The 19602-nt window shown below is 37.9% G+C and overlaps 1 protein-coding gene across 4 annotated transcripts in view; it reads right to left on the bottom strand.

The window, feature by feature from the left end:
* Positions 1–19602, bottom strand: part of BANP (BTG3 associated nuclear protein) — a gene marked incomplete at its 3' end in the record, with an annotated part of 137274 nt that overhangs the window by 46930 nt on the left and 70742 nt on the right. The window lies entirely within an intron of this gene.

Below are 19602 nucleotides of genomic sequence, written 5' to 3'. Positions count from 1 at the left end.
CGTGTCTGACTCTGGACAGCCTTTGTTTGTGTATAGTTGGGTTTGATCAGGTTGACATGTACTAAATTTAACTCTGGTCTTTGTTCCACTGTGCTTTTGGCAAAAGCTCTAGAAACAATGTCTGCAAATATAAAATGTCTAATAGTTTTGTATTCCATTGGCTAACCGTATATCTGCAGTCAAAAGAGCAATCGTTATATTCTAGTGGGATATCACCCATTTGCTCTATTTGGCAATACCAGTTAGTGGCTGATGGTCAGCTGGCCTCTCAAAGACGAACCATGACAACTTTTCACATAGCTGCATTAAAGCCAAAACCTCCCCCTCTTTTTCACTCTACCGGTGCATTTTTTTTATTATTTTTGTTTAGCAACTACACATACCAGTTCCTGACCATCAGTTCTGATTACACGGAGGCAGAAGAAGCGCACAAAGTCAGAAAGCTTAAGTCATTTTGGTACTGTCGCAGTCCTGGGGCTTCCTAGGTTTTGGTTGTTTTGGGGTTGGGGGGGGAGGGGGCAGGGGGCAGAAGTTGTGGATTTACAATCACGTCCATAAGTTATGTTTATCCGTCAGCATTCTTAGGCTGCTGATTCAGACGATTTCTCACATAGGAATCTCTTCTGCATCTCTTCCTAGTCTATCTAGGACAGCACAGCAGTAATACACATCTTTAATGCGACCTTCCTGCACAATCTTCTGTTTCGCCGAACGTGTTACTGCATTTGACACTCTACACCGAAATTTCTTTCTCCTGGCTTTTTAAACATTAAACTCAGCTATAACGCCCATTCTGAAATCCACTACTCCAGACACCCAAAGGCAGCTCCTCCTCTCCCGCACTTGCTAGCCCTGGATCTGTCCAACCCAACACAAGCCACATGCTGAGAAACCACAGAGGAGCAACGCTCCTTCGGTTCTCCTCCCTGCCATCACTCTTCCTTCTGGCCCCAGGCTCACCCTACCTCCAGACCCTCTCCTCTTCTGCTCCCAATGCTTCCCCAGTGCACGAACTGACCCACAACCTGAACATCTGAGCTTCAAGCCATAAGCCACGTTCTGCCTTCTCCATGGGGTCCTCTCCAGTACACAAGCCCTACTGACCACAGGTCAGACTAACTCCAACACATTATTTATCGCCTTTCCTCCCAGCTGAGCACATATCCAAATATAGTAAGAGCGCTGCTGAGACTCAAAAGAGATTTTTCTAGCATATGAATACAGCCGAGACTGCTGCAATGACCATGCATCCAGTCAATAAATACTTCTGGCAGGCCAAATTGTCCCCTTGGGCTGTCCATTGGCCATCACTGCTCCGTGCTATCAAAACCATGCTGTTAATTTTCAACAGAGCATCTCTGGTGTTGAACAGAACTCAAATGATAATCTGAGAAGACTGCTTCTTTCAAAAAGATTAAAATGAAAATAAAAATATAATTATGCTTTTTATGGGCTCTTGTTACGGACCTCCTGTCCCCACAAGGAAACAGAGCTGCTGGATTAAACAAAATAATATTTAACACACATATTTCTGCTGGATTCCAGCTCTATGATCCACATGATTTGTGGCTGCAGGTCTCTTCTGTAGTATTTTGTATTCTTCCTCACACCCACAGCATGCCGTATTCATCGTTTTTACCACAAATGGAATAGCTTCCTTTGATGGACAAATTCTACTGCTTTAAAAAGCATTTTGCTTCTGAGGCTCTTCCATCAGATTGCTATCACAATCTGATCTCTTCTCATAGAAACAATTAAAAAATCTTTCAAAATTGAAAAAATGGTTCTTGAGACTTTGATTAGTCACAGCATTTTCGATGATTTCAACCACTTTTAGCACCTTCTCTATTAGAAGGTAAAAATGCATCTCTCCCCCATGTTTCAGATCTTACTGGAATGAAGCACTGTTCCAATTTCTTCAATCCAATTTCACAGTTACCTTCCTCCTACAGAGATGAAAGGAAATTGTCAAGTGTCTCAAGTGTGTCAAAACCAGCTATTACTGTCCAACCGTGTTCCTTTTTGCTGTCCTCAGTCCATTCTTGTTCAAACTTTCCTGTACACCTAGCAAATTTCGACTCCGGTGTGTGTTCTACATCTTCCTTTCTCCCACTGAGGGTATCTTCTATTTTCTTTGTATGCTTCGTACCACATGGAATTCCGCAATCACATGAGATTTTTGAAAGACTGCATGTGCACATTTGTGTCGTGGGGTTTTTTTAAATTGCATATCTCGTTCCAAGTTGGCTATGCAAAATACCAATAACCTTCAGAACCCTCTACATGTATTTTGTCTCAAAAATTAATCTTTTAAAGAAGCTGTCCCTAACACCACACCTTGCTGGTGAGAGCATGACTACGTGGCACGACTATGTTTTTTCCTGTAATAAGTATTTGAGAGCTCTCACGTTGCTACCAAGAAAAGCTGTGGAGGAAGGACTGACTACACAACGTAAATCAGTCCTGTCAGTGCTACAATGAAAAATACAGTATCGATGAGGAAAGCAGTCTCAAGCAACTCAACTAAAATGACACTAACACAGGAATACCAAACCACCATGCAGAAAATGAGAAGGGGGGGAAAAAAAAGTGGTGCTCACGTGTATTTTCTGATCTCAATTCCCACTCACACTCAAATGTTGTGATTTTTACATGAAGTCATCATTTGAGATCACATTTATGGTGGTGTGCCAGAAGCTTTGTGCTTCTGCCCGCACTGGGATAAAAGAGCTGGAAGCCTGACAGCGATCAAGCTGCTGAAGTTTTACCTGGCAGTCACTAAGGAACCCAAGGGACCGAGTTGCCCAAATCACTCTGAATTTGAGAAAGGCTGTTAGTTCTTTGAAACCAGTTACACAAAAGTGGCATGAGCATACTTCAAAGGCACCAGTGCAGTATACTCATGAAGTTTCAGCAAAAAGCACAACCATGAAGGAATGTCAGGACAGCCAGGAGCCAGGAAGGCAGCCTTTGATGGGGCTATGAGAACAGAGACCAGGGGAAACCAAAGCAAAGCCAAAATAAGAAGATTCTTAAGAAGCCAAACTTTTCCTGGAGCAACTAAAGAAAAAAGGTGCCAAAGACTACCCTGAGGGAGAAGCAAGCCCCTGATTAGACATATGGATGACTATTGTAAATAAAATGTAGGAGTAGAGAAAGTCTACTTTTGGACCTAAAAAGAACAGCTCAAAAAGGCTTCAAAGAACAGCACAAAAATGAAGTTTTTAAGCTAATTCTTAAGATAGTATAATATATAATATATAATCCTGATAATAGAAGATCCATGCCTGTTTTTCCACAGGGAAAAAACCTCCAAGAATCAAACCAATTCTAAAGTAACTTTAAATTTACAGCTTACATAGAATACAATATTCTAGTACCAGAGATGTCCGTGCAAAAGCTGTGCAAGTCAAAGAGCTGGCTGCTGTCAAGCCCACGCTCTCAAAAACAAAGGTTCTCTGCTACCCATCAACACTGCTTCCAAAATGTAAAAACGAGGCCTGTGCTTTTTTAAGGGGATGCATCTAATCCAACGGCACTTTAAAAGGCATCTGGGTGCCCCGCTTCATTGGGTTCTCAGTGGAACATTATAGCTTAACAGACACAGTACATCTCTTCCACAGTTTAAAATAGATTTTAGAAGTGCTGCCTAGTGTCCACCAACATATACAAAGGTGAAGGAAACAATTAACGCTGAAAAGTCTCAGCAACTGAACTGTTGGCCCTGTTCAGCATCCCAACAAAGCCATCAATGCCACAAACTCCTACATGACAACGAACGTCTTTGCTATCCAGACGATATAAGTGCAATTCATATAACCAAATCCTCTTATACTCATATATATATATATATATATATATATATATATTTCAGTGTTACTTATTTCCTATATATTTTCTAATGGAGGGAGCACAATTTACTTTGATCAGTAATAAGGGCTGGTCTCCACTACGACGCACTCACACTCGAGGCGAAAGTTTCCTAACAGCGCCTAGGAAGCGTGGTTTATGCATTCACAAAAACTTCCCAGCCAGAATAGTCTCTGCTGCTGAGGCATCCGAATGTCTCGGGATGCTCCAGAATCCCACTCTGTTGTCATCCTTGCCTTGTAGCTCTTTTTTTATTATTAAACTATAAAACTTTGTTCACTGAAACAAAATGTTCTTTTGCAACAGTAGATTTCCTTTATAGTATATAGAGTCTTTCAGAGAAAGCCCACAGCTACCAAATCATGCCTTTAACCCTTTTAATTCCCCGCAGCATCTGCTGGTCAGAGGAGACGATGTTAAGTTTGTTTGTGTTCTGTAACTGCCGCGCTGGCTTTGACACCATCGGTCCCCAACGGGATTTCAGCAACCGGCTGCGCAGAGAGAGGCACGTGGGAACGTACTGAGAAAACCTGCCCAGGTACCGGTTCTTATTTCACAGGAGTAAGGACCACATATGTTAGGAAAACTTAACACAGACAACTCTTTTTAAACACGAGTTCTTGCTGCTTGTACAGCCTGGCCCGAATCGTTTCTTCCACTAAGATGCTATCAACAAAGCAGAGAGTGGCACGTGAACCATAAGACTTAATGGCCCAGAAAACTATATACATCATAGCCTCACACACAGCAGGCAGCTATCCTTATTATTACTGTGCAAACTCATACTTTTTAAAAAAATTATTCTAAAGCAGACTGGATTTTTTTTTTTTTTTTAAAACACCGAAAGCAGTTTTTAACTTTTCTTTTTCCCCTCACAAAAACATTTCATTTTGGCATTTTGGTTTGAATACCGCAAAAGTAAATGGATTTTTTGTATGTGTTTTTACTCTCGTATTTCCCTGCTTTTACTGCTTATTGTATTGCAGTGTTTCTCACTAGAGCAAATACAGAAAGAACTTTCCAAATCAGGAAAGAGGAAGTCTGGGGATTTTTTAGCTTTTGATTTTTGCACTCAGTTGGGTTAAAAACAGCAAGGATTTTTATTTCATTCAAACATTTTGCACAAATTTCTGCTTGAATAATTACAGTAAAAATGCAAACAGATGACATATCAATTTATCATATTAATAAAATGTTTTACTTGAAATGGAAAATGCAATTCTCCAGAAATTCAACATTTGGAATTAATATGGCATTTGTATGAATTTAGAAAAAATTCAAAATAAATGTCAGTTCTTGTACTGACATCAAGGTCTGACTAATAAAAAACAAACCAATTAACCGCAATGGCTAAAGTCTGTGACTTTTAAGTTCTTTTCTTGATCATTAGTGGTTGCAAATGCTCAGAATAAGAGCTGCTGGATGCCATGTGCCATACAGAATTAGAGCTAGGGAAAACCACCACATTGTCAGTTGTGTTTTCCTGGTCTAAGCAAAACAAATTTAAAGAGATACTATTCACTTTCAGGGGATAATTTAAATAGCATTGATTTTCTTTATGAACTCTGCTTCCCTTTTTTCCAATTATGTACTAGTTAAGGGGATGTGAGCTTTTCATTAGAGGAAATTCTGAAGAGGAAAAAAATACAGATTTGTTTGGAAATGTCAATTACTTAAGGAGAGAAACAATGAGGAAGGTCAAAATCTATCTCAGTCAGTATTGACAAAGTCTGAGAAGTAGGATTCCACTGTTACAATTTTAGAATTTATACAGATTTTAGACAGAGACTGAAAAGATTTTTTACTTAATATTTCAGGTAGGGAAAAATTTCTAAAATGAACAATAAATGCTTAGGAAACAGTCTGGCTTAGTCTGAGGTAATGGAACAGGAAATAAGATTAAGATCATGTTGAAAGCACAGAACATCAGTACTTCACTCTGGAAGACGTTGGCTTCCAACACACCACCAAAGTCATCGGCTTTGCCCAAAGCTAACAAAGCTCTGACTTTGCTAACAGCTCGCTACAGCGTGATTGCGCATTGAGAAGCGCTACAGGAGACAAGAGACTGATATTAATGCTCTAGTGCTGCTGCGGACAACACGATCAAGAGCGGTAGTATTGCCCATTCGGTCAACTATTTTGCAGCATTCTAGGAATTCTTTTATTCCTCTGTTAGCTTTGCTGCAAGTTTTCATCAGAGCTTTTGACAAAACCAAGTGATACGGAATTACTGTACGGCAAGAGGACACTGAAAATTTAGTGGTATTTAACTGTGGCTTCTAGCAGTGTTGCAAGCTATTAAATGTGTTGTGTTACTATTAAAAATATATATATGTTCACAGAAAAAGAGGACCCAATTCCAACTTCAGATGTTCTGATTTTGTAAGGGTGACATTCCTTTTTCATTAACCAAGTCAGTCTCGATCTACACTACCATCAGTGAGACAAAATTCTGCTCTTTTAAAAGTCAGTGACAGATTTTCAAAAAAATCAAGTTTGACAGCGGTCTCCAAATATATTCCACTTTCACAATAATGAAAATATACTATTCAATGTATGGAAAACTAAAGCATCTGTGTATCTTCAATAAAGTAACTCCAGAAAGTCACAGATATTGGTAAGCCAAGACTTGTATTCTTCAAACCAAGTGACCTAAATTAAATTTTCCCAAAGGAAAGGAGCATTTCTAATGAAGACATTTGCAACTGATACACCTAATAAATGCTCTTATTTAATGATATTTTCTAAAAGAACAAAGTGCCCCCTGAACAGTTTTATCTATCCATTTCTAGGTCAATCGTTCAGAATCCTGGATTTCCTCAACTACTACTTAACTACTCCAGATAATGTACAAGGACTCAAATGAGAATCATCTTAATTTGGAAAATCTCCACGGAAGAAGGAGCATCTATCTGTTCCTCATGTTTGGGGCTTTTAAGTATATACTTACACAAACAGTCATGCAATACACTCATGAAACTCATGAGTGATTTTGTTGTTGTTGTTAAGAATTCAACATTGAACTTAAATGGACTCCAAATAATGGTAAAACCGTTAGCATCACTTGGAAAAGAATTAGGGCAATAACAAATGTTTTTGACAGTTCCATTCCCATTATGCAAGTCTAAGTCATATTGTAATTCAGAACAGATGATTCACTGATCACTTCTTTCTTCAGGTTTCAGATAGCGTCCCTCTGGCGTACCACCATTGACAATGAAAAACACACACCAAAAAGTAAAATCATTCGGTATTTTACCATACGCCTTTGAAGAGCAGTGTCCTGTTCCCCGGTAACACACAGATACACAGACAGAACAGTCATTCCTTTAGGAGACTTAGAATCTGGCTTCACACCAAAACGCAACCCTTTAGCACACAGCTGCACGGGACGTGCACAAAGTGAGCATCACGGGCAAAAATTTTATCTTTGCTGTTGACTTTTGGAATACCCCTGTATGCAACACTGGGGCACGTTCTCTTTTCTATACGCTTACTACCCATTTCTACCACCTGACAAGGTCTTTTTTGTATATTGACCTGTTACAACACAAACTTATCTTGAGGGAAAACACGATCCCACCAAAGTCAACAACAAAGGTCACTGTGCCACTGTTGAAACAATCTCATTCATTTCTCAGAGCAGGGGCTCTGGTTCGGTCTTTCTTACAGCTTTCTCCTCCCTGCACGGACACCTCCTCTGTTCATACTTACAGCTTAGCAGCCGTCCTGTTCTTGAACTGCACACTGTTTTCTTCCTACCGTGTTTTATGCAAAACGCTGCCATACCTGCCTTCTGCTAAAAGAAATACTCAAAACCCAAAACTCTCACAACACAGTTCTGGAATTTAGAAGTACCGATGAGCAGGTTTTTCTTTGCTAGCTGTTACATCTACTTACCTCCTGGCACCACTGACATTTTGCCTCTGACTGAATCTGGTGCATTACAGCAACTCCTGCAACCCTCAGCATCTCTACCAGGGAAACCCATGAACTGGCTTGGTTTTGGAGCCAGCGCTGAAGTATCATCTCAGAAGCAAAACAGTGCGAGTCTTGGGAACCATACACAAACTTAAGCGTAAGATGGGCTGGATTTGAAGACGGTACTTCTTCTGCGTCACTACTGTGGGACTGAAATACCTCCTTTTCAGCGTGGTTACGAGCCACCTAACGAAACAGTTAACTAGAAAAATCACACTAACGTGATAAATAACTTAATTCTAACACTTCCTCCTGGTGAACTCTGTAACACTTCTGCTGTTTAACACAAATATTTAGCAACATTCCAGAAGCATGGAATGACATATTTCAGGAATAAAAATAGTTGTAAAAAAAATGAAGCAATTTATAAAACAGATTCATTCATAGCTCAACCCTGGTTGGAGCCCAGAGTTTCTATCAAAGAAAAAGAGTATCTGTGTGTAAAGCAGTACTGCTTTTTGCTTCCAGACCAGTCAGGAACTGATAGCTCTAGCTGAGTAATTGATGGAGCCAGTATACAACAATTAATCCCAGCAGACTGCATCAAATAAAATGAAGCAAGTTTATAATTTAAAGTACTTATTCCACAAAGAAGAATCTTGTACACAGTACACTAAAGAAATGGCTAAGGCAAGCTACAGTGGATGATTTTCCAAATATACTTTCCCAATGTTGCTCACAGTAGTAGAGATACGTACTTTGAATAAAGTGAATATATCTCAGCTAATTAAAATAGCATCTGAGATCAGAACTAAAAACTGTGCTGTTGATGTGGGATTTCAATGTCTAAAATAAGCAACAAAGTGGTTATCTTGTAGTTCTTTTTAATGTATGCACTTGAGAGACAGACACACATTAACTATTAAAAAATACACTGAACTATATAGCATCCTGTATGTTTTTTTCCAAGTCACCATACAAATCACAAAATCATGCTCTTTGATCATCCTCCTTCAATTTATTAGATATTCGCTCAGCTAGTTTGAAATATCTTAAGGATTCTGGAAAATTTGACTGAAGATATATTTGAACTATGGAAAGGATTAAATACTTGAACAACAGACATATGTCAATCAACCGGTCTGCTTAACATTGTCTTGTTAAAACCTTGAAAACGCTGTGTAAATTACACAGGTTTTGCTTGCTCTTAATTTGCAATTGAGCTACTGCGGTCTAATTTTTTAAAAGGGATAGCTTTTGTGACCAAACATTGCAAAAAGCAATTGTTTTAATGGCGAGGAGACAAAAAAGGTGAGCCGTTTCCCATCGTCACATACTTAAATTAGTCACAAAAGGCTTCCAAAGTCATGACCACCGTTTGTGAAATACCACAAAAATCCCATTGATCGTTTAACCTAGGCAGACAATATGGAAATCTGGAAACAGATTTAAGTCATCAAGATTTACTGTTATGCTTAACATAGTAGAAAGATTAATTATGTTAATGGCCTGAACTCTATACTTGCCATTTAGTAACCTAACAGCACATACACATGCACACACTTATTTTGTTTTTCATCGGGATGAAACGAGATCTCTCCATGCTGAGCAGCTAAGCAATCATCAGCGTCTGCCAGCAGCAAGCAAGTAGTTGGTATCCAGCCAAGGATATTAACATTATAATGTATCCCGTATCAAGCCATCCTAGGCATTGACAGTCCAATTGTATCAACCATTCCTAAAATCCTTCTTGGAATTTGGAATGTCGGACAGTGATTTCTGAACATAAATACGATGCTAGAGGCATCCCTAATATTTAAAATAACTGAGCATGGAACTACTAGAGCATACCAAGTGGAACAGTGATGGGATAAGGGCAGATCTGCAGCATAAAGACAGGGTTCATATCACATGATGAGAAAAATCATAAATGAAGAGCACTAAAAAAAATAAACAAAACAAAAAAGAAATGATTTCTCTAGATTAGCGCAGCAAGATAGCTTTGTGATGACTGCTATTCTACAAGCAGAGATTTTTATTACCAAAATCTCTAATAAGAGACAGCTTGGACCTATGCCTTCTATGAAGGTGGAGAAAATTATTTTTCCTTATATTTAAAAGATTATCACTTCATATCTCATCTCTTCTTATTAAGTTTACAGCAATATTAAAACAAGATTTGGGTGAATAAAGAACATAATATACTCCAAAATAGAGAACATATTCTTTGGAGCATTATAAATGCTCCTGTCCGCTTGAATGGAATTTTAATGGAACAACCCACCCTCTTAGGAGAAAAATAAAAAAAAGATGACAGAAAATATTATCCTTTTCCAAAACCTTCATTAAACAGCCTTACTTTACAGCCACCACAGATCACTCTATGGACTGTTGCTCAGGGACTCTATCAAAGAAAGTACCTATAAGAGATTAACAAATCATCTTTATTAATTCTTTCCACCAGTCAGAACATTTTTAAAAATGGAAACGAGTAATATGGAAAAAAAAAAATCCTAACACATATCAGTATTAAAATAATGTCTGATTTTAACATATGTCTGTACATTTCACTACTTTTGATTAGCAAGCCAAAGAAAAACAACCAAGTTTGCGATGGGAGAGAAAGGTAACCGTGCAAGGCTCCGCAGGTCATTAAGAGAGACACTGTATTGGGAACTGGGACTTCTGAACGGAAGACAAAAATAGTTGCGTGACATAATGTCTAAATCTTGAGAAGTGCTAGGGAAGAACTCTATGTTTAAAACACAGACATTATATTACGTGCTTACAGCCAAGTATCTGCTGGAATTCACTGTTTGCTCCCAAAACAAATCTTTACCTGCGTCACTGAAATGAACCATGAAAGCAGGGTCAAATTTGAATCCTCTGTTATTGATGGGAAGCTATTTCTTTATTGTTGCACTTTGCCAAAAGCTGAAGTGACCAAAAAAATGCCATAAATATGAGATTTTGCTGCCGGAGACTTTGTTTACTTTGCCTTCAGCAGAGATTTGGGTGTTTTTTTTAGCATGTAAAGGTAGGCTGGGTCCCAAATCAGAAAAGACAAAAAAACCACAAGACAAAACACTGCATGGCTGTTGATGTATGGTAATTAATGATAATTAGTAGATAGGGAAAAAATTCTTAAACAAATTGACTTGAAAGGCAACTGCAAACTTTCTTACATGTTACCTCTTAGGTGCTATACTAAGAACTTGGATGAGACAAAGCATTATCACCAAAAAATTAAAGACATCACAATTACAGTTGCCCACAAGACAAGTTCAAGGACTTCACATTAAAAAGCAGAGCAAATGCCAGCAAATAACAATCACAATGTGGCTGATGAGGAAGTCAAGATGCGCCATGGACTGGAGATGCTCGTCCTTTTACCAAATGGTAAAACAAAAATGGCTTTGTAAGTCTCAGACGGGGCCTGTGGACCCAATGAGCGTTAGTGAACTTCAGTGTAGACAGAGAGCAAGAGGGCAGACACCCCCGTGATTTCCTAAGCTCACATTTTTGTTTCAGGTGCTGAACTGCAGATTAACAACAACACTTAATGACCTTTGATAGACTATAACATATAAATATCTACACACCAAACCTTAAGTACCCTAAAACAACTTAACATTTGCTCTTATCTCCAAAGTAGCAATTACTTTTGTCCACTCCTGATAACCTTAGTTAAGCCTGTTTCTTTCTTCCTTGTTTCCTTCCTTTCCCACATGTAAAATCTCTTTGGACACATTTATCTGAAAAACACCATAACATATTCTTTCCACCCTCTATTACATTTACATGAAAACTTCACCACACATCAGATCAGTTCATTTGTGCATTAAGGGCACAAACATACAATAGTTACTGCTTGTGCCATCCCACACTTACACAAAGATGTTGCCTTTTATTTCATCGTCATATAAAGACATAATGTGCTTTAAAGTTGAGAGAGCAAAATGAAAAAATATTTGCTAATTTTTCAAAGAATCTTTTAATCAGTCCCTATTCAAGGTTGATTAAAAGAAACCAAGTTAACCCAGCATTCAGGATCAGCAACAAGCCAATGAAAGATTCTTTTCAATCGCTGGAGATATCAGAAAGAAAGTAAATTCATCTGAGCTATTATTTTTTCCTAGCAGCATGGCATTTCGATAGTTATTTTTAGTTAAGTACTGAAAAGTCTGGGAAATGGTGCCACTACTACTTGATAAAACCAAACAAAAAACCCTAAAAAGCAGAGTTTTCTGCATACACCAGGGCAAGGACTCATTTTGCCTTGTCTGTTCTTCCCCGATTTCATGTAAACTTAAATACCATATGGAAAAGAGGCCGAGGCTCTCCAAGTCCCTGCTAAGCACTCTGGAAGTGGGGAAATATGTATCCATCGTGACGAATGAAATAATGTCAAATTTCAAGAGGACTAAACTACTTCACGGGAATGCCAATGTATACCTGCTACATCTTGGAATAGAAAATGTAGTAATAAACACGTCTTAGAGTGGAAAACGTTGCAAGTACTGATGGCAGTCAGGTGTAACAATTACTACACTTGAGGATGGGCAATGCTGCTGGAAAAAAAGGTTTTTCCTCTTGACCCAATTCAGGATACTGTTCTTGGTGAGGTATCAGACATGGACATAGCTGGTTTTCTCCATAAAATAAAGCAGTATCTTCTGGCACAAAAGAGTGCCAAGAGAAAACTAAATGGAGCCAGTTTGCAAATGAAACTTATAACCCAATAATGTCTGTAGGGATCTGATACCACCAACTCTCTAGTACAAAAGATTTTTTTACTGCCTTCCCAGCACCATGTACCATAAATGAGTAAGATGGGAGACAGCAGAATGGAAAGAAAAACAACTTAAATCTCAACAAGGTGAAGAAGAAGACTTGTCTAAGTAGCAGCAACCAGCTATCTTTTTTTGTACAGTGCTCAAAATTTGCCAGGGTCATCCCTCCCATCCCATTTTAAGCAAATCTTAGTTTAAGAAAAGAGTTACAATACATCTTTAAGCAATTAAAAAATTGACAATAATTACTGGATGTGGTCAGGTTAACACAATGAAAATCTCACCGAAATAAAAAAATTTTAAAAGGCTCCTGCCTTTATTCTTTACCTTAAATCTAAAAAGAATAAAAAACCCCAAACAATTAATTGCTGGGTAACAGATGATTAAAAATTGTGCTAGCAAGACATTCAGGTTTTCCATTCTCTAAAGAAAACAATGAAAATATTTTACATACTTTGAAATACAAGACCGTAAGACTAAAAATTTAAGCTACTTTTTACTTTACTGGTCGTGGTGGCTTTCAATATCTGCTACAGCTTTCTGTATCGATTAGCGAACTTAGGCATCCAACAGCTCATTTCTGAAGTTTTACACAATTAACAGGGATAGAAGTACAATTAGACACAACGAGCCAGTACATATTCTCGTTGGTATAAAAAAGCGCATTCACTTTCAGGCTCTCCAAGACAGCTGAAAGGCAGAAGGATCGCCCAACACAGTGGCACAGACATGGAAAGAAATGGTCCTCTTACCATAACTGCGTTGGAATTTTCATCTTAACGAAATACAGAATCCCTGAATTTGCCACATAGGTGTTTTTCAAAAATGTTAACTCGTTTATAGAGCAAGGCCTGCTGACTTCCAGTGAGCTTCTAAAACCACTCGCCATTCTCCCCAAAAGTGGATGAATTATGTTATGTAGTAAAAAACACATGGCATTTTCTATTAAATATCAGAATGAGTTTTGCGTTCTGTAACTACAGGGAACCTATTTTCCCATCAATATCTCTTAAAAAGCAGTTCCTCTTTTTTTTTTTTCCTTTTTCCTCTATTTTGTTATGTTTTGTTGACTGCCATTGTATTTTCCCCGAGCGCTGTCTCCTCATATTGGGGTAGAAGAACTCTATTGTTCTATCGTCAAACATCATAACCTGGAGTAAACAATTTACATAGATTTGTTTCGGGAATCTTATACAGAATGATGACAAGGACCACTGGAGATCAGTTGCTATCCTACTGCACAGCGTCTTACCCGGCTCTAAAATTACAAAGTAGGTGCAAACCTTCTACAAACTCATTTTAAATTCTGCAGTTAAACTACACCTAATGTAGCTTATTATAGCTACTTTTTTCGTTACCCATATTTAATAACACACATTACTGTTTTTCTTATAATACTAATTTTTCTAGAGATGTTTTCTAGAGATATAATACTAATATTCTAGAGATATCTACCTCCAGAGATATAGAGATTATCTAGAGGTATTTCTAGAGATATCAGATATGCTACTGATTACCCAAGTAGCAGGGTTTTTTCCCCAAGCTTTTTTTTTAATCTATACACCTTTGTAAGTTTTAATACACTTAACTGCTTTAAAATTAGATTTCTCAGTTTTAATTTGCTAAAATGCTACTTTCTGTAGCAAACTGAGTTTTCAGAACTAAAAAGCATGATGAGTGGTTTTGATGATCTACTTTGAGGAACAGTCAAAGTACAGAACAGCTCTTCTATGGGATGCCAGATTAAAGAGTGTATGTGCAAAAAGGACTATCTTCAAGCAAAAAAAAAGGAAAAATCTTGTAATTGAAATGCTCACACTGAAGTATTTTAAACACTCTTACTTTATCCATAAATACATTGTGCTTCTATGTGAAATTTACATAAAGCACATTTTGTTTCCAAACTATTCTCTTCATTTTTACTCCTAAAAATAGAGCAGACCTGCAAGACTTTAGTACAACCTATTATTGACAAAGTATCAGTTAGAAATAATCACTTTTTTTTTTTTTCAAAACCATACGAGCAGTTTTTAAGTTCCAGCTGAACTATATCAGGTTTTTAATTCTGTTGTTTTTCTTCTAACAATCCTGTTTGTTTCTCCGTGCATATTATTCAAAGCAGATGTGCTGAAACAAGAAAAAGCCTTTTCAATCTACTACAGCAGCTGGCGCAGAAGTTAAGGTCTTCTTCCTTTCTCTCGTTTGCACACAAGCACACACGCGTGCACACACAGACCCAATGTCAGCAATGCATGCAGAAAGACTCACGCTGTGAATGTGTCTCTGTCCCCACGGTACGACAGTTTACAAGGTTGATGTCGGAGCAGCACATTTCTTGCACTTCAAATTTCCTCCTCATTTCTTCAACCTTTCACCGAAAAAGTGACTGACAATCATCTTAATACTACTGCCCTCTACTGCTTAAAACTTAGGGACAGGAAAAACACTCCTACGTTCTGTTAATTCTTGACTGAGGAACTTGAATAAAGAGTTTTAGTATTTTTAAAGCTAGAACTTTTTAATTAGATGCATTATATGAAAATTAAGAAATGCGGAAGATGGTTCCTTCCTCTGTTTTGGATAATAAATTATTGACGTTAATATTGATAGAAACTGCAGTATCTATTCCAAACGCTTAGTAAAGGCAATTAAAATGCTTATTTAGAAAATATATTAAACAGTTTTCTTTCCCAATAAAATAACATCTGCAAAATGCATACAAGTGAGCAGAGGCAGAGTTAATATGTCAACACATTTTTGTTTGTGTAACTGAAAAAATCAAGCTCGAGTTATGCATTAAATCGGACCTTAAAAAAATGTGGTGCCCTCACTGAAAAGCAAGGTGTGAATATCTCAGTAATGATCCGGGAGGTAAAGAGAGATACAAAAACTAGATGTTAAAAGAGTTGGTTTAAGACTGTCCCATTGGTTTGTAAATAAATTCCTCCACAAACCAACCTACTTTCATTTTAGCTTGATCCAGTCACAAATAAGATTCACTGGATATTAGGTGGAATTATTAGAATAGGGTTTTTTTCCACTGAACATTTGGAACCATTTCTCCCCCTTTTCCATTCCTCTACGATTTAACAGCTTGCCCTTCCCTTCAGACTACAGCAGAGTGCAGAAATTGGACAGACGTTTCAAACATAGGTGATGAGGTCGCATCTCCTCCTGAGCTGTATTACAGGGTGTACTATGTGTGTTGAAACCAGATCTGAACGAGACATCAGATTCATACTCCTCCTGAGGACATTAAAGACAAACTCTCACTGATCTATTTCTCATACACGTTTATATTCCAACCTTACGGGCCCAACGGCAGCACCGAAGGCTGCTGTATTTTCTCCATCACTACAGCAATTTTCCAAGAATATCCTTACTGACCACGGATTCGTATACTCTCATATGATCATTACACATATGAGGACATTTGCTAAAGCTTACTTGGTGAGCTACCTCCAGAGCCCTGTATCTGAACTCTCCTAAACCTCAGCTGCCACAAAGCCCACAGCGGCAAGGTCAGAGTAGAAGTTCAGAAAAAGATAATGCACTCACTGCTCCATAGAAATACCTTATTCAGCAGCAGAAAAACATGTTATTAATGCAATCCCCTCTCCGTACGTATAACTCAGCAGTTATGGATGGGTCTCAGGGCACCCCTTTGATCACAAACTTCTCTGGAAGAGTCTGTATCTACAACTGTATAAGATGCCAAGTTTCCTTTTGAAAAACATAATGTAGCAGAAGCAAATCCGCATGCGTATTTCATAGGCACACAGTAAGAAGACTGACACTACAAAAGCAATTTACACCGGCTAGCTTTTGTCTGCTAAACCTATCATACGTGCTGTTTGTTCTGGATTCTCCTGCTTCTTCTAACTTACCTACAGATACTGATACTAAGTGAACTAAACGCTGCTACTCTTAGTAATTTTTCATTCATTGAGCAGAACAAATTGTCAGCTCTCCAGGAATACAAATGATCATATTTTAGATTTTGAAGTGCATTAACTTTTTAATTTAAAAACTAAGGGTATTAGTTGAAGACCATTTGCCTGGTGTCATTTTAATTAATTTCTAAATCAGAGAAACACTGGCTGTGAGGATGTACAAAATGGAATGTCTAAAATGCAGAATCAAGCAACGTCAAACTACTGAAATTGTCCTGTTCTACCTCTTTATACCCCACATACACTCCTGAACACTGTGGCACTATGTCAGCTTGTGCAGGACACACACTGAACACTTCCCGGGATGCAGAACACTGAAATTCAAAGGAAGAAAAGGATGGAGTTAGGGAGAAAAGAGGGCAGGTAATCAGAGGAAAGAGAGAGACAAATTAGAAAGCTTCTGGTAACTCATAAGTACAAAATGCAAAGTCCAAAAAAATTCCCACTGGTCCAAGGCTTCAAGTGTTAGTTAATATGAAGTCTAATTATTTTTGCAGTTTGGTATTTTTATTAAACGTGCACTGAAATATGAAACTTTCAGCTAATAGAACACATGTGTAGGTAGACAGCATTCTTTTTGGCATGATTTCATTAGTTCCATGAACAATGATGCCAGAAAAACAAAATCTAAATTCAGTACAACTACCAGGACAGACAATTCGGGTGTGGGGGGGAGTTAAAAATCAAGAACAGGCATCATTCTGCAGAGAAGCTATTATTTATTACTAATATTACAAAGCTTAAAACATTATCTATCACCTTGGAAATTTTACTGAAAAAATTTCACAGTACATTTATGCCATTTTTTTGCTTTAGTTCTTATGAAACGAAGAACTTTAAGCTTTGCAGTCTCAGCTTCTTGTAAACCTTTTACTTGTGATTCAGAGCGAAAGACTGCATCGGGCGGCAGTACTAAACCTCACCCGAATAGAGAGAATACCTAACATCTGTTAAGCGTGCAATAATATGTGGAAGACAGCAGCATGAGATGAATTTTCAAAGGGAGTATTTAGTAGCCAAGCTAAGATCTAGTACCGTTAGTAAGTATATATTAGTCAGCTAAAAATATTCAGTAACAGAAGTGCTACATTATTCACTTTCCTTACTATCAATATTCTTCAGTGTCCCTTGGCAGCGTGCATTAGAGTTCAAAATGCAGAAGAAAAAGCCACTCTCCTGAAAAGTAATGGACAGGTGGGAAAACTACAGAAGTCTCTTTGATCACAGGTCATGTACAGATGATTGCAAGCTACTGGATTGTTATGACTTACATTACCACTGAACCATATCATATGACAGGTTTTTGTGCTCTTATCCCACTACAAGCGCCAAGGAAAATGTATTAGTTTCAACTTCCATTCTTAAACCACAAACACAGTTTAGTTTAACTCATTTTGCTTTGCAATTTTCATGAGCTAATAGCTCAAAAAATGGTCGTTTAACACAGATCAGCTGATGAGCAGAAGCCAGTTGAGCCACAGACCTCCCTTCTACCCCTTCGCATAACACACGCATGGAGCCGTTGCAAGGAATCATGTGAGTGCTACTCATCCACTTCAGTGCAAAACAAGCCCACATGGCTTAAACTGCTGATGAAGGTTTCAGTATCTACAACAGAATGGAGATAAAAATCCCCTAAACATTTGCTTGCTCCTATTTTTTGGTCCACTGGAAAACATTTAAGCACTTTTGAAGGCTCTTGAGGGCTGCTGTGAATTTGCAGAGGCCAGCTGAAGTGTGACAGCGCCTGGCTGGTGATCCTCAGGAGATAGCAGTTACTCTGTGCACCGAAATGCAGCTGAGTGCATGAAGAAAAAAACCCAGCACTTCACCATTTCTTTTCAAGGAAACTTTAAAAAGCAGGGCCTGGAGTACAGTTAGTTAAAAAACCCAAAATTTGGATGCTAAACTGATTTCCTACATACACACGTACAGCCACAACTACTTAGGCGGAACCAAAGTTATCCCAAATATGAAATACTCTGTAATACTGCAGATGTCTTTACACAGATAAGCTGATGTTGATTTCAACAGCAACGAATTTGATGAAATCATGCTTTTCTTCCCTATCTTGTGTGTGCTCTCACACACTTCAACAAACATATATCACATATCTATATATATGCACAGACACATGTATATACACATTTACAAACATACTTTTAGAACCCTTTTCTACCAGCGTAGCTTTATTCTGTGTGTACTAATGCAACTGCTCTAATGATCAGCAAGACTCTACTTAGGGGGATTCAGAGTTTGGAAGTTTTTTACTACTCTAGATCTTACCGTTTTTTTACTCCAGGACTATTTTAGCATGAGATGCAGCTGAATGGTACTGTTGTATGAAAGGACTCACCTCTCCCTGCCTAATGCAGGGAAAATATGGTCATCCAAGGCATTTCCCTTAAAAATAGCATGAACTTGCAATGATGTTTTAAACTACATTCTTTGGTTCTATTTGAGAGAGAGAGAGAGATGCAATTTGTGGAATACTTGTTATGAATAGGTATTTCAAGGGGAAAAATAATGGTATTAAACTATAATTTTAAAAAAAGTAACTTAATCTACATGCCACTCTCGGAGAGACAAAACACCACCCAATATTAGCCTTTTAAGATGATATAATTTGGACAGTGGTATTTCACAAAGGAGGAAAAAAAGAACACTAAGTACTAAAACAAAGGTTCTGACACGACTCCAAAAATTCACCTTTCCTAGTCTCACTTCTGCAAAAGTACTTCTGATTAAAAACTCAGTAAAGAACATGTAAAGTGTTTGGGTTTTTTAATTTTTTTTAATACAAATTAGATTGCTTCTCCACACAAATACTTTAGGTATTCAAAAGTTCAGAGTATTTGGTAGCTTCTCAAGACCTTGGAGTTCAAGACCCTTCATGTGAGCCTTTTCAATTCAGGGCAGTATTCAAGTTCTAGCCATATGTTTCACAACTTATTAATATTCAACAGGAACAAAAAAAATACATAACATTCATTCAAGTGGCCTGGCTAGAAAGCTTCTTACAGGAATATTTTTGTGCTGTGGATATTTTAATATAGTTCACC

The sequence above is a fragment of the Phaethon aethereus genome, assembly GCF_964289735.1.
Source record: "Phaethon aethereus genome assembly, chromosome: 13".
Classification (NCBI taxonomy): domain Eukaryota; kingdom Metazoa; phylum Chordata; class Aves; order Phaethontiformes; family Phaethontidae; genus Phaethon; species Phaethon aethereus.
Note: the sequence above shows the minus strand (reverse complement) of the source record. Positions and strands in the feature narration are given on the sequence as shown.